An 18,354-nucleotide genomic window follows, 5' to 3' on the forward strand; every position below is an offset into this window, starting at 1 on the left:
ATGAAACCTCACTTGAAATTCAGTAATTCAGTTTCACTTTGGTCTTTCTCTTTCATTGAATTTAAGTAAAATTAAATTTGCTTTTTAAAAAAAGCACTATAAAAAATAAAATAAAAACTAGCACTATAGATAATCCATACTTTTATTTATCTATTTATTTATTTGTTTATTTATTTATTTATTTTAGTCATGATAGACATAGAGAGAGTGAGAGGCAGAGACACAGGAGGAGGGAGAAGCAGGCTCCATGCAGGGAGCCCGATGTGGGACTCGATCCCGGGACTCCAGGATCACGCCCTGGGCCAAAGGCAGGCGCTAAACCACTGAGCCACCCAGGGATCCCCTAATCCATACTTTTTAATAGATTTATTTACTTTCTATCCATGTATGTATGTATGAGAGATGTCTGGCAGTAAATACAGTTATTTCTGAGATGAAGAATCTAGATTTTTTTCTCTTCATACAATTCTATATTACTTAAAAATTTTAAATTATTGATGTCATTTTTATAAAACAACCATAAAGGGATGCCTGGGTGGCTCAGTGGTTGAGCATCTGCCTTCGGCTCAGGGCGTGATCCTGGAGTCCCAGGATTGAGTCCCACATCAGGCTGCCTCCATGGAGCCTGCTTCTCCCTCTGCCTGTGTCTCATGAATAAATAAAATCTTTAAAAACAAAACAAAAACAACAATAAAGTTATTTCTTTATAAACAAAACTGACCCCTCCTTGCACTAAGAGGATATAGGAGAAGACCATGAAGTATTGAAGAATTTTTCAAGGTAGAAATTGTAGTAAACAAAAAGAAATGAAAAAAATTGTAATAGAAACATGAATTTAGACGAAACCAAAGATTATACCAGCATTCGGTGGTATAGAGGCATTCTCTATCTTCTGTTGACTCCTCAGTAAAGGTTTCACTCACAGCTTAATGAAGTTTCCTTAACACTTAGAAAGCCAGAGTGTCACGGGGTGCCTAGGTGGCTTAGTAGTTTAAACCTCTGACTTTTGATTTTGGCTCAAGTCATGATCTCAGGGTCGTGAAGTCGAGCCCCATGTTGGGCTCCATACTGAGTATGGAGCCTGCTTAAGATTCTCCCTCTGCTCCTCCTCCCCATTCTCGCCCATGATCTCTCTTTCTTTCTCAAAAAAGGAAGGAAGGAAGGAAAGAAAGAAGGAAGGAAGAGAAAGAAAAAAGAAAGAAAGATAACCAGATTGTCACAGTGTGATTCCAATTTTCTTTTTTTAAGTGTATGTGACAGAGGTTCCCAAACTTTTTTGGCTCATGGCACTCTTTCAATAATATTTTCATGTCACTCTCTAGTCCAAAAGAAATATTAAATTATGTATTAAACTAATAGTTCTTACTAATTAGTTAGTTCTAAGCAACTTAATAATTACTTATATCCTAACAATTTAGTAGCTATTTAAAGAAAATAATACATGTAAATTGAAAAAATAATGGGATTTTTTTTGTTTCATTATTAAATAACTGCTATTACTTACTAATAGGATATTTGCACCTGCTGGGCACCACACAACTTCCCAAACACTTGGGAGGTGCTGGACACTGCCACTCTGTTTACTTATTTCGCCTTGATTTTCACACAGTAACAATGCAACTACTGAAAACCCAGTTTTGCAAGGATGTGACATCATCAAAAATATATATAATGCAATCTAACGTCACTGCAAAGTACCTTCAACTAATAGCCCGCACAGTGTCTGACAGATGTCGAGCATCATTCTGTTTCCCTTGAAAACTGAAGATATCTTGAAATATGCCTGCGAATTCACCGTTGTTCCCCAAGGCATCGTGGCCCAGGGTTCAGGGACCATGGGTGTACAAAAAAAGGTGAAGATATACACTAGATTAACAGTAGATGCTTCCAAGAGATGGTTATTACAGATAGTTTTTACTTCTCTATACTTTTCTATATTTCCTTAAAAAATGATAGTGAAGTTGCATTACTTTTACAATCAGGAGAAGCAAAAAATTAATTAGGCAGATTCCCAAATTTAAAGGACTATCAGGTGTTGTCAAGGACTTGAAATAATGGGAACTCTTACTAACTAGTGAGAATGTCAACTTGCACAATCACTTTGGAAAAAAATTTGTATTATCTAGTAAAATCGAAGACAAGTGAATAAAGCCTATTGAATTCCATTATTAGTTATAAACTCTAGAGAAAAGAGTCCACATATGTGCCATGGTGCATGTGCAAGAATATTCATTGCAGCACTGTTTGTAATAGCTCCAGATAAAAATAATCCAGTGCTTGGCTATGGAGCAGGTAATTGCAGTGTATGTGTTCAATGAGATATTACACAGATGGAGCAAGGATTGAATTACTAATTCATGACTGATGTGAAGCTAAGCTGAACAAAGGAACAAAAGAATATATAAGACTGCCTCCATTTAACAAAGAGTAGAGTACATGAAAAACCAAAATACAAAATAGGTAGTATATGGAAACTAAAAACAAAGCAAGGGGCACCTGGGTGGCTCAGTGGTTGAGCATCTCCTTCAGCTCAGGTTGTGATCCTGGGGTCCCGGGATCGAGTCCCACATCGGGCTCCCCAGAGGGAGCCTGCTTCTCCCTCTGCCTGTGTCTCTGCCTCTCTGTGTCTCTCATGAATAAATAAATAAAATCTTTAAAAAAATAATAAAAATTTAAAATTAAAAAAAGCAACCCTTCATGAAAAGTTGAACAGCACTAAACCAGGCTTCCACTCGTCTTGTCAGCACCCTTTGCCCCCAACCACACTGACCCAGAGGAAACTCTCACTGATTTCTTCTGTAGCCTTGCAGGGTGTTTTTTTTTTTTTAAGCAACGATAAGGAAATATGCTACCATTTCTTACACAAATGGTAGCATACACTGTGCATCATCTTGCTTTTTTCATTTAACAATATACTCTAGAGATATTTCCATATCCTTAAGTGAGAGCTTTCCTCTTTTTCCTTTTTTTTTTTTTTTAAGATTTTATTTATTATGAGAGCGAGAGAGTGAGGGAAAGCACATGCAAGGGAAGGGCAGAGGGAAAAGCAGACTCCCCACTGAGCAGGGAGCCGACATGGGGCTTGATCCCAGGACCCTGGAATCATGACCTGAGCTGAAGGCAGACACTTAACCGACTGAGCCACCTCCCCTTCTTCTTCTTCTTTTTTTTTTTTTTCAAATTTTAGAGCCACATGGCATTCCACAGTGTACCTTACAGTTTATTTAGCCAGCACCCTAGAGGTAAACAGTTGGATTATTTATAATCTTTTGCTACTGTAAATAGGGCTGACATTATATATTTATTGGTTTATTGTTTGCCTCATTAAAATGGCTCTTCAGGGCAAGACACTTGACTGTCCTAGTCACTATTCCAACTCGAAAGCCTAGAAGAGCCTGATATACAGTAGGCACATAATAGCAGCAGTTACTGCTGCATGCCCCAGAAGGGAATGTGTAACACCCTCCAATACTGCACTCCTTGCATTACCTACTCTTCTGGATTTCTCCACTGCTTGTGATTTGAGTCAGAAGGATGGATGGTACTGCCCTTAATGAAGCAAGGGATAGGCAAGTCTGATAAATTCTGTTTCTCACATATAAACAGTGTCACACATTTCATGTCCTATGTGGTATTACACAGGTGGGCACATAGAGATATAATCCTCATAAACAGGACTTGCAGGGACAAATTGAATTGGTATTTTCATAATATTGCCAAAATACCTGTTTGTAAGGGGGTATTGCTCTACCAGCAATGTATAAGAATCACTATATCCCCATAACCTTGCCAAAAGAATATGTCTAGAAACCTGGATTTTCACTGATTTGATAGGAAGAAGTGACATCAGAGTGCTTTTAATTTGCATGTGTCTTATTAGGAGTGACATTGAGTATCATTTTATACGTTCAAGGGCCATTTGAATTTTTTTCTATAACCTGTGTCCTTTGCCCATTTTTTCTAGTAGATTGCTGGTCTTGCTTTCTTTTTTCTCCTTAAGTTTTAAAAGCTCTTAATTCTGGAGGATCCCTGGGTGGCTCAGCGGTTTGGCGCCTGCCTTTGGCCCAGGGCACGATCCTGGAGTCCCAGGATCGAGTCCCATGTCGGACTCCCGGCATGGAGCCTGCTTCTCCCTCTGCCTGTGTCTCTGCCTCTCTCTCTCTCTCTCTCTCTGTCTATCATAAATAAATAAATAAATAAATAAATAAATAAATAAATAAATAAATAAATAAAAATAAATCTTCAAAAAAAAAAATAAAAATAGGGCAGCCCCGGTGGCACAGTGGTTTAGCGCCGCCTGCAGCCCAGGGCGTGATCTGGAGACCCTGGATCAAGTCCCACGTCAGGCTCTCTGCATGGAGCCTGCTTCTCCCTCTGCCTGTGTCTCTGCCTCTCTCTCTCTCTCTCTCTCTCTCTGCATCTCTATGAATAAATAAATGAAATCTTTAAAAAAAAATTTTAAAAATAAAAATAAAATAAAAGCTCTTAATCCACTAATAAATATGGCTTCACCAGGGCCCTGGGATCCAACCCACTTGAGATTACAATTCCTCTTGGTGAAGAGCCAGAAGAAAGGGTGGGGTTGGGGTGGGAGCTTTGGCTTCTTCTCCTATCTCAGATATGGTTCAAAAAACAATATGCTGCTTTCAAAGAAACACTTGAAATAAAGGAGAAAGGTTAAAAATTTAGCAGCAGGGGAGATTAGGTTACAATACAGACGAAACACTCAACATCACTCTTCCTCCTGCTCTAAATCCTCTCGAAATGGTAAAAACACTATTTCTGAACTAGATATTTGGGGGCATATCTAGGTGATAAAAAGCTGATGGGATCAGACTTACGGAAAATTAGGAGAAAACAGCCCAAATCCTTAGTAGCAGGGTACTATAATAGCAGTTTCCAACAAAACACCAGAGTCCCCAGGCTTAGAGTTCAGCGCAAGGAACAGCAGGGGGCTCCCGGGCATCACCGGGATCACTCAGGTAGGCTGTCTGTCCTTGTCTGGGACAAACAGGCCTCTTCCTCCTCCCTGCTGAGTTGCTGGTGGCAGCCACATTTGCCCTAGGCTAAAGCCCTGAAAACTATTTCTAAATAAACACTCTGCCAGAGGAGAGCTCACAGAATTAAGTGCCAGGACTGGAAATGGCAGAAGAGCAAAGCTCACAGTTGACTCTGGAAATAATGAGGAAGCCTGCTGGCACTCCTACTTTTCAGCCAAACCAGGGCAATAAGACAGGTAAAATAGGTAAGGCACAGGTGTTGGAAGGCAAGAGACAAGAATGCAATTTCTTGCACATGGTAAGATCACTGGCCTAGAAAATACAGAAAAGCTGAAAATTATTGGAATGAAGAGGAATTAGAGGACTTGTAAGATACAGAGTCAGCTTTCAATTGTCATTGTCAATTACCAATCAGAAATTTTAATTAAAAAAAAGTGGGGTGCCTGGGTGGCTCAGATGGTTAAGCATCTGACTTCAGCTCTGGTTGTGGTCCTGGTGTCCTGGAATCGAGTCCCGCATTGGGCTCCCCACAGGGAGCCCACTTCTCCCTCTGCCTGTGTCTCTGCCTCTGTGTCTCTCTCCTTAAAAAAAAAAATCAGCCAACTTTGAGAAAACCAATCACCTTCCATAATGTCAGTGAGCATGGCTCAATCACTTTCAGAGTTGAGACCAAAACTTCATCTCTTTCCTGGCTTTCCAGCCTGCCAATTCCTTAAATGTTTCTGTCTCTCTGTGTCCCTGGAGGACCCTAGCAAAAGCTAGAAGTTCCAGCACAACGTTAAACAGAAGTAGCAAAAGCAGGCATCCTTGTCTTATTTCTGACCTTAAGGTGAAAACTTTTAGTCTTTCAACATTGACTGTGATATTCCTTGAGGGTTTTCATAGAAGTCTTTAATCAGATTGAGGAAGTTCCCTTCTATTCCCAATTTGGCAAATGTTTTTTATCATAAAAGCACATTGGATTCTGACAAATGCATTTTCTGCATCGCATGGGTATTTTTCCCCTTCAATTAATGTGGTGTATTATATCAATTGATTTTTAAAAGATTTCATTTATGTATTTGAGAGGGAGAGTGAGAGAGCATGAGCAGGGGCAGTGGAGGATGGGGAGGGACAGAGGGAGAGGGAGAAGCAGGCTCCCTGCTGAGCAAGGAGCCCACTTAAGCTTGATCCCAGGACCCTGAGATCATGACCTGAGCCAAAGGCAGACGCTTAACTGACTAAGCCACCCAGGTGATTTTTTTATATTGTATGTCTGAGATAAATCTCACTTGGTAACGATGTATATGTGTCCCACATGCTACTGGATTTGGTTTGCTAGAATTTTGTTGAGAACTTTTGCATTGATATTCATAAGGAATATTGTTCTATAGTTTTCTTGTGATGTCTTTGTCTGGTTTTGATATCAGGGTAATGCTGCCCTCATAGAGTGAGTTAGGAAGGGTTCTATCCTCTTCTATTCTTTTGAAAGACTTTGAGGAGGATTGGTGCCAATTTTTAAAATGTTGATAGAATTTGCCAGTGAAGCCATCTAGTCTTGCTTTATTCTCCCCGGATGCGAAGTTTGTTTTATTACTGACTCAATCTCTTTATTGTAATAGGTCTTTTCAGGTTTTCTATTTCTTCTTCAGTCTGTTTTGGTACTTGCTCTGTTTCAAAGAATTTTTCCATTTCATCTAGGTTATATAGTTTGCTGGCATATGTTCATAGTATTCTCTTATAATCCCTTTTATTTGTGTCAGGTCAACAGCTATGTTCCCATGTTCATATCTGATTTTATTAATTTGCATCTTTTCTCTTTTTTTGTCAGTCTACCTAAAGGTTTGTCAATTTTTTTAAATTTATTTTATTTATTTATGATAGGCACACAGTGAGAGAGAGAGGCAGAGACATAGGCAGAGGGAGAAGCAGGCTCCATGCACCGGGAGCCTGACGTGGGATTCGATCCCGGGTCTCCAGGATCACGCCCTGGGCCAAAGGCAGGCGCTAAACCGCTGCGCCACCCAGGGATCCCAAGGTTTGTCAATTTTATCGATCTTTTCAAAGAGCCAACTTTGGGTGTGGTTGACTCTCTACTGTTGTTTCTATTCATTGTCTGTGTTGGCTTCAGGCTTTATTATTTCCTTCCTGCTACTGGCTTTGGATTCAGTTTGCTTTTCATTTCTGATTCCTTAAAATGTAAAGTTAGATTGTTGATTTGAGGTCTTGCGTACTTTATTTATTTACTTATTTGTTTGTTTATTTATTTATTTATCTATTTATTTATTTTAAGAGGAGGAGTGACAGGTGGGGGTAGGGGCAGGGGCAGGGACAGAGGGAGAGAGACTCATAAGCAGGCTCCACCCCCAGTGCAGAGCCCAAAGTGAAGGCTGATCTCACAGCCTTGAGATCATGACCTGACCCGAATTCAAGAGTTGGGTGATTAACTGACAGAACTACGCAGGTGCCCCACGTTCTTGCATATTTCTAATATAAATACTTATAGCTACAAAGTTCCTTCTGAGAACTGCTTCCACTGCATACCAGAAGTTTCGGTATGTTGTTTAATCTGTCTTAAGCTATTTTCTGATTTCCCTTGTGACTCACCTTTTTAAGAGAATTTTAATTTCTGCATATTGGTGAATTTTCAAATTTTCCTTCTGCTATTGTTTTTCTAGGCGCATTTCATTGTGGTCACGGAATACATGTTCTACAATTTCAAATTTATCTATATTTATTAAGAATGGCTTTCTGTCTACGTAGAATAGTTTACCTTAACTTGAAAATATATATTCAGGTGGCATGCTCAGTATGTCTGTCAATATATAAGGCTTATAGCATTTTCAAATTCTCGATTTCCTTATTGATCTTCCATTTAGTTGTGGAAGTAGGGTATTGCAGTCTATCCATTATAGGAAGTGGGGTTTTGCAGTCTCCACCTATTATTGGAGAAATAGTTCTGTCTCCGATTTTTTCTATTTTGATTAGTGCATATTGGGTTTTTGTCATTAGATGAGTATATGTTCATAATCACTATATCTTCCTGATTGATTGGCCCTTTTATCAATATATAATGTCTTTCATTGATTCGTCTAGCAATTTGACTATTTGTCTATTTTGAAGTATATTGTAATATACGGATATCAGTATAGCCACTCCATTCTCTTTTGTTATAATTTGTATGAAATATCTTTTTTTTTAAAGATCTATTTATTTATTCATGAGAGACACAGAGACATAGGCAGAAGGAGAAGCAGACTCCTTGCGGGGAGCCCAATGCAGGACTGGATCCTGGGACTCTGGGATCATGACCTGAGCCAAAGGCAGATACTCAACCACTGAGCCACCCAAGCGTTCTTAGAATACAAGTTTCTAATGATTTTAAGATTATGACACTGAACTGAATAGGAATTTCTAAAACTCAAATGGAGAAACTGATTGATTTATAAGGCTGCCAACCCAAGATATAGTAAAGCAAGAATTAATACCTGTGACTGAATGAACTAATGAAGATGATTATAATTTGTATACTTTTTGTTTGAAGCATTATTGGTTAAGTTTTGTTTCCCAGATTTGAGGAAACTTTTCTCTTTTTTTTTAAAGCTGTCTATAATTTATAGCAATTTAATAAATTATACCTTTTTATTTTTTTTAATATTTTTTAAATTTTATTCATGAGAGACAGAGAGAGAGAGAGAGAGGCAGAGACACAGGCAGAGGGTGAAGCAGGCTCCATGCAGGGAGTCTGATGTGGGACTGGATCTCAGATTCCGGGTCTCCAGGATCACACCTGGAGATCCTGGGCTGGGCTGAAGGCGGTGCTAAACCACTGGGCCACCTGGGCTGCCTATAAATTATACTTTTTTAAACAAAATTTAAAATATATATCTCTACCTAATCCCTCCAGAATTCAGAAGCTCTTAGTGAATATTTTTATTCTTATTTTCATGCAATATAGTTATTATGTAGTTTCAATAAGAGTCTATCATTCTTGTAACAGGACACAATTGGAAACGTTGGTTTATTACCAAGGCTTTGACTGGAATGTCCTATTTGACGCTGATGGACATCGAATCAGATATGATCAGAAAGATTTAAGGAGCTAATGTTGACTTTATGGAACCAATATTTATAAAGTCCTTGAAATACTGGCCTGATACCTTGCTTACAGAAATCCCAGCCTTACAGATGAGTAAGGATGATCACTTCCTGGCAGGCCCAGGAACCTAACGTTATATTGGAGACCTCAAGGAGAGGGGAATCCACCCTCAATGAAACACTATTTCACACCCAGTAGGATGGCTGTGACAAAATATAGTAAACTAATAAATAAATTAAAATTATTAAATAAGCATATAATAAAACAAATTAATGAAACCAAAACTTGGTTTTTTTGAAACTATCAACAAAATTGACAAACTTTTAGTTAGATGGAATAAGAAAAAACAAGACTAAAATAACTAAAATCAGAAATGAAAATGGGGACATTACTACTTATTCTACAGAAATAAAAAAGATCAGGGGTGTATGGGTGGCTCAGCCTATTAAATGCCTGACTCTTGGTCTCAGCTTGGGTTTGTTTTTGTTTTTAAGATTTTATTTATGGGGCACCAGGGTGGCTCAGTGGTTGAGTGTCTGCCTTTGGCTCAGGTCGTGATCCCGGGGTCCTGGGATCGAGTCCTGCATCAGGCTCCTACATAGCCTGCTTCCCTCTGCCTATGTTTCTGCCTCTCTCTGTGTCTCTCATGAATAAATAAATAAATAATAATAATCTTCTTTAAAAAGATTTTATTTATTTATTTGAAAGAGAGAGAGAACATGAGTGGGGGGAGGGGTAGAGGGAGAGGGCGAAGCAGACTCCTCACTGATCAGTGAGCCTGATGCGGGCCTCAATCCCAGACCCTCAGATCATAACCTGAACCAAAGGCACTTAACCAACTGAGCTACCCAGGTGCTCCATCAGCTCAGGTGTTGATCTCAGGGTCATGAATTTAAGCCCTGCATTGGGCTCCACACTGGTCATGGTTTACTTAAAAAACAAACAAACAAACAAATAAGATCATAAGATAATATTATAACAGCTGTATGGTAATAAATGAGATAACGTAGATGAAGTGGACAAATTCCTAGAAACACAAAACATACCAAGACTAAATTATGAGGAAATAGAAATTCTGAATAAATCTACTAGTAAGGAGATTTAATCAGTAATCAAAAGTTGCCTGATAAAATCCCGGACCAAATGTCTTCACTGATGAATTCTACCAAAATTTAAGGAATCAATCCTTCACAAATCTTCCCCAAAAACTGAAGAGAAAGGAAGACGTCCTATCTCATTCTATGAGACCAGCATTTCCCTAATACCAAAGCTAGACAAAACACCACAAGAAAAGGAAACTATAGGCCAATATCCCCTGTGAACATTGATGCAAAAATCTCCAACAAAATACTAGCAAATCAAATTCAGCAGCATATTGAAAAGATTACACACCATAACCAAGTGGGACTTATTCCTGGAATGGAAGAATGGTTCGACAAATTAAATTTGATCAATGTAATATATCACATTAACAGAATAAAAGGAAAACAATATATGATCGTGATCATCTCAATTGATGCAGAAAAGCATTCAACAAAATTCAACACCATTTCATGATAAAAAATACTCAAAAAAATAGGAATAGAAGGAGATTATATCAACATAATAAGAGCCACATAAGAAAAATTCACAGTAAACATCATACTCAATGGTGAAAGATGGAAAGCTTTTCCTCTAAGATCAGGAACAATGTAAGGATGCCTGTTTTTGCCACTTCTACTTGACATAGTAATCAAAGTTTTAGCCAGAGTAATTAGCGAATAAAAAGCTATGTGTCATCTAAATTAGAAAGGAAGAGGTATAATTACATCTGTTCAAAGATGATATGATCTTTTATATGCAGAAAACCATAAAGATAAAAAAATCTGTTAGAGCTAATAAATGAATTTAGTACTGTAATAGGATACAAAGTACACACACACAATCAGTTGTACATCTATAGATTAGCAATGAATAATCTGAAAATAAAATTATGAAAACATTTCCACTTACAATAGCATCAAAAAGAATAAAATACTTAGGAGTTAACTTAGCCAAGGAGGCAAAAGATTTGTACAATGAAAATTACAAAATATTGCTGAAAGAAATTAAAGAAGACATAAAGAAATGGAAGTACATCCCCTTTTGTGGACTGGATGACTTTTTAAAAAAAGATCTTATTTATTTATTGAGAAAGCACAGGCAGGGGGAAGGGCAGAGGAAGAAGGAAAAGCAGGGAGCCTGATGCAGGGCTCATTCCCAGAACCCTGGGATCATGACCTGAGCCAAAAGCACATGCTTAACTGACTGAGCCACCCAGGCATCCCCTACTGAATGACTTTTAATTGTTAAGATGTCAATATTACCCAAAGGGATCTGAGAATTCAATGCAATCTCTATAAAAATCTCAACGAGGGGATCCCTGGGTGGCTCAGTGGTTTAGCACCTGCCTTTGGCCCACAGCGTGATCCTGGAGTCCCACGATCGAGTCCCACGTCGGGCTCCCTGCATGGAGCCTGCTTCTGCCTTTCTCTCTCTCTCTCTCTCTCTCTTTCTCTCTGTGTCTATCATGAATAAATAAGTTTTTAAAAAATCTCAATGATACTCTTCATAGAAATAGAAACATCCATCTTAAAATTCAAATGGAATCTCCAGGAACCCCAAATGACCAAAACAATCTTGAAAATAGAACACAGCTGCAGAATCATACTTCCTGATTTTAAAACTTACTGCAAAGCTACAGTAAATCAAAACAATGTGGTACTGGCACGAGGACAGACATATAAGACCATTGGAATAGAAGGCCCCAAAATAAGCCCTTGCATCCATGGTCATGTGATCTTTCACAAGAATGCCCAGATTATTCAGTGGGGAAAATGGCAGTCTTCTCAACAAATCGTTCTGGGGAAATTGGATACCTATATGCAAAACAATGAAGTTGGACCCTTACCTCACACAGTATGCAAAAATTAACTCAAAGTGAATCAAAGACCTAAACCTATAAAATGCTTAGAAGAAAATATAAAGTATAATCTTCATCACATTGGATTTGGCAGTGATTTCTTGGGTATGACACCAAGGCACAGGCAATAAAAGAAAAAAAAATAGACAAATTGGACTTCGTGAAAATCAAAAACTTTTTGTGTCAAAAGACAGTATCTACAGAGTAAAAAGGCAATTTACAGAATGAAAGAAAATGTTTGCAAATGACATATCTTAGAAAGAACTAATGTGCCAAATATGTACAGAACTCTTAAACTCTACAACAAACCAATCTGATTTTCTTTTTAATAATTTTTTTTTATTTACTTATGATAGTCACAGAGAGAGAGAGAGAGAGGCAGAGACACAGGCAGAGGGAGAAGCAGGCTCCATGCACCGGGAGCCCGACGTGGGATTCGATCCCGGGTCTCCAGGATCGCGCCCTGGGCCAAAGGCAGGCGCCAAACCACTGCGCCACCCAGGGATCCCCAAACCAATCTGATTTTTAAATGGGCAAAGAACTTGAATAGTTATATCTCCAAAAATATAAATCAAATTTATAAATTTTTTTAAAGATTTTATCTATTTATTCATGAGAGACCCAGAGAGAGAGGCAGAGACACAGGCAGAGGAAGAAGTAGGCTCTCTGCAGGGAGCCCGATGCGGGACTTGATCCCAAGACCTGGGTTCACGCCCTGAACCAAAGGCAGACTCTCAATAGCTGAGCTACCCAGGCATCCCAAATTTATAGATTTAAAATGCATGATAGAATTAATGTTTGGGAGAAAACTTTACTTAAAATTGTAGCTTCCTTCTTGATCTGCAATAGAATAATCCAGATCCTCTAGATAATCAAAACATCACTGATATCCTGTCCTCCCAGAGTGAGAGAAAACCGTAACAAGGTCAGTTCCCATTTTTTTATATAGCACACACTTAAAATATCCAGTTTGTGGGCTGGTGATAATTCTTCTGTTTTAGTCATGGTCCTTGAAAACTCTTCTTAGAATTTCTGCTAGGGGCACCTGAGTGGCCCAGTTGGTTGAGTATACCACTCTTGGTTTCGGCTCGGGTCATGATCTCAGGGTCATGGGATCGAGCCCCGCAAGGGGGTGGAGTATGCCTGGAACTCTCTCTCCCTCTCCCTCTGCACTTTCCCCCTCCCCGTGCTCTCTCTTATATAAATAAATAAATAAATCTTTTTAAAAGAATTTATGCTAAAAGAACAGCAAAAATTAAGGAAAACTATTAGCTGCTATAGTGCAAATTTAACTTTTTTTTTTAAATGCACCGTGCACTTTAGTGTTCCAAAGCACTGATAAAAAGAATAAAGTCTAAGGGCAAATGGTGTTATCACATACAGGATGGTTTATGGCTCAGCTGTGCGTCCCGTACAATTTACTCCCTCCATCGATCGCATGAAGATACAAAGACCTCATACATCACAATTAAGAAAACCAAGGGCATGTGAAACCTGGTAGTGCAGGGGAGGGGGGGAACAACACTGAAACAGTGAGGCTTTGTGCCCTAAACTCCTCCCCCGTCTCTTTATCAGTAACACACCCCAAATCCTCAGTAATGCCAAACTCCCATCCACCTCATCTCCACAGAAAAACAGGGCTCGCCATTCACACAGAAATGCCCACATAGTCAAGATCCCGTTCCCCTCCCTGGAGGTTATGATTCTGCCTCCAAATATTTCCCTTTGATCATAGATACTTGGGATACTTTTTTTTTTTTAAGATTTTATTTATTTATTGAGAGAGAGAGACAGAGACAGAGAGAGAGAGAGAGAGAGAGCATGAACAGGGAGGAGAGGGAGAAGCAGGCTGAGCTAGGAGCTGACCAAGGACTTGATCCCAGGACCCTGAGATCATGACCTGAGCTGAAAGCAGCCACTTAACCAACTGAGCCACCCAGGTGCCCCTAGCATCCTGCTTCTTAGGAAAACATGAACCAAAAATGTTTTTATTTTACTTTATTTTTTTTTAAGATTTTATTTATTTATTTATGAGAGACACACAGAGAGAGGCAGAGACATAGACAGAGGGAGAAGCAAGCAGGCTCCCTGTGGGGAGCTGGATGCAGGACTTGATCGCAGGACCCCAGGATCACACAACCTGAGTCAAAGGCAGATGCTCAACCAGTGAGCCACCCAGGTGCCCCCCCAAAATGTTTTTTAAAAAGAGGCCTAAAAACAGATAAATCAATATAATGAGGAAACCCCCCCATTTTTATACTAAAACAGCAAAATATTTTCTAAGCTCATGCCTGCTGTGATTGAGCTCAAGTGCATAGACTCTGAACAAACTCTGTGCTAAGAAAATGTGCTGACATATGATGTCCTTCTGCCCCTAGCTCTCAAATCAGACACTTTGCATGAATCCAAGCAGGTCATGCTGCCAATGGTATCCTTAGCATTTCGACCCTCGCAGATTCCTTCCAGTGTCATGGGACCAAGGAAGAGCCAGGCTTCCAGAAGGACACGTGGTTACCTGCTCGGCAACTCTCTCCCAGTTTGTCCTCCAGATGAGCACCAAATAGAAAAGGGCTTGAGGGACATTTGGGTGGCTCAGAGGTTGAGTGGCTGTCTTCGGTTCAGGGTGTGATCCCGGAGTCCTGGGATCGAGTCCCGCATCGGGCTGCCTGTGAGGGGTTTTCTTCTCCCTCTGCCTGTGTCTCTGCCTCTCTCTACATCTTTCATGAATAAATAAATAAATAATCTTAAAAAAAAAGAAAGAAAGAAAGAAAGAAAAGGGCTTGAAAGAACACAGAGTATCAATCCAGACCAGAGACCTAGGGATGCAGAACGAGAATCACGTTAGATTCTTAGATGTTCTTCAATGCTGTTCCTCTCATGGTTAATATTCTTCCAAAATTACTGTATCCATAGAGTTAAATTAACTTCAGTTAAAATAAAATAATTTCAGTTAAAAATGTACATAGTTATGGATCAGAATTAGACTCCAGTTTACCATTGATCGATCAGCGGCAATTAACCTGCCAATGAACAGTAAAAACACCACTAAACTCTCTGCTGCTTATATGTTGATTTCACAATTATGTATCGGCTTTGTTTGCACTAGGCATTGCTGTAAGTGCTAGAACACAGAACCAGACAGGCGGCAAAATCGGTGCCATCATGGAGCTTACATGCTCCTGGGGGAACAGACACCAAACAAGGCAGCCAACGTTTTAGCTGGAAGGGCGCCAAGGGTCACGAAAGTCACTAAACGCTGTGATGGTGACCTACAGCCCAGAGTCAGCAAGAAGGGCAGGTGGCTTTCCCCAGTGGAGGAGGGGAGGAACCAGCTGTGACAGCTCCAGGACAGGGGCTGGAGGAGAGGGAAGGATGGGTCCCAGCCAACGGGAAACAACCCCTGTGTGGGAAAGGTTACTGAGATTATAAAGGAATCTGTCAAAAAAAAAAAAAAAAAATATATATATATATAAACAATGCCTATCTACTGAGAAGAAACTATTTAAACTAGTTAAATATCCATTATAGGCCAAAGTGGATATAAAATATCCACTGGCATATCAACAATTTCACCACAAAACAGGCTGCTTTGGTTAGAGATGGAATGTGGCATAAAGTGAGAATTAGTCCATCCATTCATTCATCCCATGTGTGGGGCCCCCCACTGACAAGGGACACTGAGGCTGGTCCTCTGTGGACTCCGGGTAATGAAACAAAACTCCTGATAATTAAACAAAGCTTCTTTTCAGTTGGGAAGTAGGTAGACTGACTGTTCACACCCTTTGATGGGGTGACTCTATGCCTAGGAATCCATCCTGGGGAAAGATTCAGGGATGTTAGTAATTCATACACCTAGGATGCTCATCAAATCTGATTTATAAAGAGAGGCAATTTAAATGTCCCAGTTTGGTGGAATTCTTTTATGAAACTATTATAAACAGGGGTCCCTGGGTGGCTCAGTCGATTAAGCATCTGCCTTCGGCTCTTGTCATGATCCCAGGATCCTGAGATCGAGCCCCACATTGGGCACCCTGCTCAGCAAGGGGCCTACTCCCTCTCCCTCTGCCCTGTACCCTGCTTGTTGTCTCTCTCTCAAACAAATAAATAAAAATCTTAAAAAAAAAAACAAAAAAACTCCACCAATCCTTTATAAAACACACCACTCCTAATCTATGCAAATTGTACTAGGGCATACAAAAAGGAAAAAACATAGAATACAAGTAGCAAAAATTGAGATTTCATCTTGTTCCTGATCTTAGGGGGAAAGCTTTGTCTTTCACAGCTGAATACAATGTTAGCTGTCAGGTTTTTTTTGTTTGTTTGTTTTTGTTTTAAGATTTATTTATTCTGAGAGAGCGAGAGAGGCAGAGACACAGGCAGAGGGAGAAGCAGGCTCCTTGCAGGAATCCCAACATGGGACTCGATCCCGGGTCCCCAGGATCATACCCCAGGCTGCAGGAGGCACTAAACTGTTGCACCACCGGGGCTGCCCTGTATTGTTTTGTTTTTTAAGATTTACTTGTTTAGAGAGGGAGAGCAAGCAGGGGGAGGAGCAGAGAAGGACTCCCTGCCAAGTGCAGAGCCTGATGCAGGGCTCTATCCCAGGACCTTGAGATCACGACCTGAGCCAAAGCCAGGAGTCAGATATTCAAGCCATCCAGGAGCCCCTGTCAGCTTTTCATAAATGACCTTTATTATGTTGAAGAATTTTTCATCTTCTTTTAAGAACTTTTACAACCTTTCCTCTCTCATTTAATTTTTTAAATTGTGGCAAAGTGTACATAACTTAGATTCGCCATTTTAACCATTTTAAAGTGGTATTATAATTATTATATATATTATTATATATATTATATTATTATAATTCAGTGGTATCAAGTGTGTTCACCACCATCCATCTCTAGAACTTTATCGTCATTCCAAGTGGAAATAGTGTACGTATTAAACAGTAACTCCCCATCACCAACCACTCTCCAGCCCTTGGTAACACTACTCTATTTCTGCTTCTGTGAATTTGACTACCCTAGATAACTGGTGTGAAGTGCAATCATACAATATTTGTCTCTATTTCATTTTATGTAATTTGATCAAACTTCCCTTTTAATCTCTTGCTTATTCTACCTTCTATTGTTTTGAATTAAAAAGCATTCTTTTTCTCTTCCATTTTTTTCCTGAGTTTTAATTACCTGTTAGTCCTCTCCTATTGTCTTATCTATTTATTTCTATTTAATCTATTTCTAACCTATTTCTTTTTTTTTAAGGTTTTCATTCATGAGAGAGAGAGAGAGAGAGAGGCAGAGACATAGGCACAGGGAGAAACTGGCTCCCTGTGGGGAGCCAGATGTAGGACTCGATCCCAGGACCACAGGATCATGACCTAAGCTGAAGGGAGACACTCAACCACTGAGCCACCCAGGTGTCTCTCTAATCTAATTCTTAAACTATTTCTTCTGGCTCTTTTTCTTTTCAAAGATTGTTTCTATTTCTCAAGAGATTCTGAGAACTATACGTCTGGATACTTCTTTTGTATAAGGTTTTTATCCCCCCTTCTTAGAGGTGGGTGTGTGTGCATGGGAGCACGTGTGTGTCATGCCTATGCATGAGTCCTACGTTCATTCTTTCCTATGACTGACCTGTGGGCATAGATTGTATCTAGGCAAGCATTAGCAGAAAAAGTGTGTGGTGTTAGGACAGGTAGGATAGTGAAGCTTCAGTTCAGATTTGTTGGCTTAAATACCTCTCAGAAAATCTGTTATTCCCTCCCATGGAAAAATATGAAAATATCCAATAACCATAGGAAAAGGTGCCCAGCATCATTAGCCAGCAGAAAAATGCAAGGTAATATCACAACGAGACCCACTACACACCCACCAGAAGAGGTTATTTTTCAAAATTGACATTATGAGGCACTGGAGCGGCTGTAAAGCTACTAGGCTGTCATATGTTACTGGTCAGCAATATAAACTGGTGTAAGCATGTTGGAAAATTATTGAAAGTTAACCATCTTAGACACTTGTTTGCTTTCACCTAGAAATTCTGTAGCAGAGATAGGGTAGGGGCGTAACAGGGACGCTGGTAATGTTCTGGGTGGTGGACATATAGGTGAGTTGACACTGTAAGAATTCATTGTATACATTTCTAATTGATTCACTGTTTTTCATGTATGTCATAGCAAATAAAAATGTATTGTTTATGGGGCACCTGTGTGGCCCAGTGGTTGAGCATCTGCTTTTGGCTGAGGTCATGATCCCGGGGTCTTGGGATCGAGTCCCTCATTGGGCTCCCTGCAGGGAGCCTGCTTCTCCCTCTGCCTGTGTTTCTGCTTCTCTGTGTCT

General features: G+C 39.7%; 1 protein-coding gene across 4 annotated transcripts in view; it reads left to right on the forward strand.

Annotated features, from left to right (window-relative positions):
* The window catches only part of ALDH3A2 (aldehyde dehydrogenase 3 family member A2), a 131,736-nt gene that overhangs the window by 86,611 nt on the left and 26,771 nt on the right, over positions 1 to 18,354 (forward strand). The gene's annotated exons all lie outside the window — the stretch shown is intronic.

Source organism: Canis aureus, chromosome 3 (assembly GCF_053574225.1).
Source record: "Canis aureus isolate CA01 chromosome 3, VMU_Caureus_v.1.0, whole genome shotgun sequence".
In the NCBI taxonomy this organism is placed as follows: Eukaryota; Metazoa; Chordata; class Mammalia; order Carnivora; family Canidae; genus Canis; species Canis aureus.